This window comes from Tupaia chinensis, unplaced genomic scaffold (genome assembly GCF_000334495.1).
Source record: "Tupaia chinensis unplaced genomic scaffold, TupChi_1.0 Scaffold148049_1, whole genome shotgun sequence".
NCBI classification, from domain to species: Eukaryota; Metazoa; Chordata; class Mammalia; order Scandentia; family Tupaiidae; genus Tupaia; species Tupaia belangeri.
The window spans coordinates 1,989,575-1,994,339 of NW_006207899.1; the positions used below are offsets into that span (position 1 = coordinate 1,989,575).

The following is a 4,765-nucleotide window of genomic DNA, read 5'->3' on the forward strand; positions in this document are numbered from 1 at the left end:
CCCCTGGGGGGTGATTTCTCGCTTTCTGTCTCTATGTCTCTCTCTGTCTGGCGAGCGCATGCGCCCTATAGCAAAAAACTTTTCAGAGTGAGATTTTTGCTATAGGTAGTGTGTACTTGCCAGACAGACAGAAAGTGAGAAATCACCACCTGGAGTAATGACCACCCTATGATCCTTTCTCTTTCTTCTCCTCTTGGGATTTTGGTCATGCATTCACATATACCCAGCATAAGTTTCAAGCTACCAGGTCTGCTACTCAAACTACAGTTGGCCACTTGGGAGTCCAGCAATGTAACCACTAAGCCATTTGCTGGTTCCTGTAAAAATAATATTTAACTAAAAATACTACTCTCTATTGCAATGTATACAATAAGTGACATGTCTTTAAATTTCAGGAACAGAAGTAAATGCTTTGTATCTATTCATAAATGAATATTTAATTTCCCACATAGTTTGTTTGTTAAAAACCATTTTTTTCTTTTTAAAACTAATCTGAGCATAAATTGATCATAAAATTTGAAAACCTCTTTCTCTGCTTTGAAAGTTACTCTGTGAATTTTGAAGTGTTATTCTCAATTTGGATTTCTTGAGTCCCAGATTTTCAGAGAAATTGGTTTCTTTTTTCCTCTTACTATTACTGTGGTTTTTGTTTTGTTTTAGTTTGCTATAGGGCATGTGTACTTGCTGGAGTGAGCCAGACAGAGAGAGAAAGCAAGAAATCTTCCCCCCTTCACCAGAGTGGATGGCCACTGAATCTGGACAGCCAGCAGTGCTACCAGAGTCTTGGCAGGCTCCAGGGGCCAGGCTCCTGGATCTCTGTTTCACTCACCAGCAACTTCTGGGGTGGCTGTGGGGTCAGGGGCATGGTGGTGGGGATAGCCTCAGTGTTGGTGGGAGTGGAGAGCATCCAGGCTGAGAAGGAGACCATGCAAGATCTGAAATGGTCACCTGTCCTCCTACCTGTACAGAGTGAAGAACCTGGAGACTGATAACTGGAAGCTGGAGAGCAAGATCTGGGAACACCTGGAGAAAAAAGGGTCCCAAATCCGAGACCAGAGGCATTACTTCAAGACCTTTGAGGAGCTGAGGGCACAGGTCTTTGCAAAGTCTGTGTACAATGCCCGTACTGTTCTGCAGATACACAATGCTGGTCTTGCTGCTGATGACTTCAAAGTCAAGTATGAGACAGAGCTGACCACACATCAGTCTGTGGAGAATGACATCCATGGATTCCACAAGGTCACTGATGACACCAATGTCACTTGGCTGCAGCTGATGACAGAGCTCAAGGCTCTCAAGGAGGAGCAGCTTTTCATGAAGAAAAATCATGAAGAGGAAGTCAACGGCCTATCAGCCCAGATTTCCAGCTCTGAATTGACCATGGAAGTGGATGCTCCCAAATCTCAAAACCTCAGCAAGACCATGGCAGACATCTGGACCCAGTGTGACCAGCTGACTCAGAAGAACAGAGAGTAACTGAACAAATACTGGTCTTAGCAGATTGAGGAGAGCACCATAGTGGTTGTCCTCACAGTCAGCTGAGGTTGGGGCTGAAGAATCGACACTCGTGTGGAACCAATGGTTAACGTAATGGTTATGTCGCTGGACTCCCACGTAGTCGACCGCAGTTCCCGTCCTGGACCCGGTGGCTTAAAACTCACACTGGGCGCGTGTGCGTGCGTGCCCAAGATCCTGAGAGGAGAATGGAGGAGAAGGGATTGCGGCGTGACCATCCTACCTGGGGGGTGATTTCTCACTTTCTGTCTCTATGCCTCTCTCTGTCTGTCTGGCGAGCACACGCACCCTATAGCGAATAAAACTCTCAAAAAAAAAAAAATCGACACTCATGGAGCTAAGACACCTGTCTCAGTCCTTGGAGATGACCTGAACTCGATGAGAAATCTGAAGGCCAGTTTGGAGAACTGCCTGAGGGAGGTGGAGGCCCGCTGAGCCCTGCAGGTGGAGCAACTCAATGGAGTCCTGCTGCACCTGGAGTCAGAACTGGCACAGACCTGGGGAGATGGGCCACACCAGGCCCAAGAGCAGGAGGCCCACTAAGCATCAAGATCAAGCTGCAGGCTGAGATCGTCACCTGCCGACGCCTGCTGGAAGACGGCGAGGTCTTCAGTCTCGGTGATGCCCCTGGAGACCGAGGGGCAACACCATGCAAAGTGCCCAATAGATGGCTGGTGGATGGTATCTGAATACCAAGGTGGTATCTGAAAGCAACAACACCAAAGTTCTGAGGCACTGAGACAGCAGAAGCAGGGTACCTTTGGGAAGCAAGAGGCCAATAAACAAAATGCATATGTCAAAACAACAAAAGATCTTGGATTACCTTTTAATTTCATATTCATTATTATTCATTGCCTCTACCCTTCACTAAAACATAAGATTCCTGAGAGTAGAAAATGTGTCTGTCTAGCTTAGCCCTTACTTTACCAAGCACCTGTGACAGGGTCTGACACAAAGGAGATGCTAAGTAAGGATGCTTTCTAAACACACATTAGCTTCTCTCACAAATGAAGAAACAGCTGAAGCTCGAGCATTTTTAAAATTTGTGTATTACTCTCAATTAAATCTATTCATTTTTGACAATGCCCAAATATTTTTTAATGGGCATAATCCTGGTATTAATAATTCTCATTGTACTGATATTTATCAGAAAATACAATATATTGATTTGATATGCTCTTTTTATCTCTTTTATATATAAATTGCAACTCCAAAATATCAATAGAAGACACAGGAATAAAAGGTATCAAAGAGATCTAACTCTGGGACAGCTCAGTGGCCAGGTGGTTAAGGTAGCTGGCCGAACATGCGGTTCAAGTCCTCGACCTGGAGACACAAAAACATGCTGGGCACAAGTGTGTGCATGTCCGAAATCCCTAAAAGAGGGAGAGATGGAAATAAAGGGATTGTTTCATGACCATGTCCAATGGAGGCTGCTTTCTTCTCTCCCTTTCTGCCTCTCTCTCTTTCTCTATTGAATGCATATATCCTTTGGTCAATATCTAGTCAATATAAGTGAAAATACTGTAGCTCAAGGCATTGGAGAGACAGTGCTCCACCTTTAGATAATGACAATGCAAAGTTAGCATGAGCAGAACTCTGGAAGGTATTTTATTTGAATACATCTGCGGTTCACTCAACTACATATCTTATTTTTTTCATATGCTATTCTTTTCTTTTTTTTTTTTTTTTTGGAGAGATTTTTCGCTATAGGGCGTGTGCGCTCGCCAGACAGAGAGAGACACAGAGACAGAAAGAGAGAAACACCCCCCAGGCGGGCTGGTCACGCTGCGATCCCTTCTCCTCCATTTTCCTCTCGGGATCTTGGGCATGCACGCACACGTGCCCAGTGTGAGTTTTAAGCCACCGGGTCAGGGACGCGAACTGTGGTCAACTACGTGGGAGTCCAGCGACATAGCCATTACGCTAACTGCTGGTTCCCTCATATGCTATTATTTTCTAGTAACATTTATTCTCATAGAATAAACTTCTTAAAAATTTGGAGCTTTAATCATATTATAAACTTGCATAAGGTTGTTTTCCTTTCTTCCTAAGAACAATCGTGACATGTCTCCAAGGGCAGGCGTTAGTCAGATTTCATATTCACTTTGCAGGAAGTGAGAGTAGAGATTGGAAAGCAAAAGGGAGCAATTTTGCAACGAGAAAATAGGTGTCATTTTGCCCTCACAGTTACCTTTGATTATCTCTAAAGACAAAATATGAAATGGCTTTTGGTTCATGCTCTAATAATCAGAAAAAGTAATCAAATTAACAAAAAAAATCACTCACATGGGTGAATAATGTGGTTAAACATATTCAAAATTGTATTCTAATATCTAAAATGAATAATAATAATATAACAAAGTGTTAGAAGCACATAGTAAATCCTATTTACCAGACAGCCTACAGAGTTCTTTAATGCTCCTATTTAATTACTTAATGTAATGTTCACAACAACTTTTTGGGAAGTACTGTACTTATTTCCATGATTCAGTTGAATAAAGTGGAGACACAGAGACATTAATTAAATTCCCAAGCTAGTAGGTATAACATTGCATTGCAAACGAGGGAAGTCTATCATTTTGAATCTAAAAAAAGGAGTTTCCTCATCATCCTTTCTGCCTCCTCTCTGTATCCTTATTTTAGGTTTGATCAGCATGAGATTTATACCTACGATGATGGATTGCCATGGTTACCTAAATTAATAATACAGTAAACTATAAAAAGAACAATTCTATAACCATTTATTTCTAGGTGGCTTTCATCTAATATTTTAAAATATAGGCTGCAGAATAATAATTACCACTGAAATATCACTTGTACAAAATAGAACTTTTAAATTTAACATGCATTTATATAATTACTATTAATTACAGGTACTTTTAAAAGGCAATTTACAAATATTAAGTCACTTAATCCTCATTATAACACTATGAATAGGTACTAATTAATATCCCCATTTAAATTATTTCAGCTAACATTATAGATGTGCCTGAGAAGGCTTATACTTTGTCTTGGCTTTTTGTGCACACTGTGTTCTCATACTTGATTAGGATTATTTTTTGTGAGTATTTTGCAGAGGTGTTAATATGTTACAATTAATCATTCGATTTTATTCTGACTTATATAATTTAAGTCTGATCACTAATCTCATGCATATTTGGGTAAAAGCCACACATTGGAAGTAATTGTAGAACATCATGCTTCTACAGTGGAAACTTTTAAATGTTGAGTAACAAAGATCTTTTAA

The 4,765-nt window shown here is 41.0% G+C and overlaps 1 pseudogene; it reads left to right on the forward strand.

Moving 5' to 3' along the window:
• The window catches only part of LOC102492446 (keratin, type I cytoskeletal 18-like), a 32,568-nt pseudogene extending 30,314 nt beyond the window's left edge, over positions 1–2,254 (forward strand).
• The last annotated feature ends 2,511 nt before the right edge of the window (positions 2,255–4,765 follow it).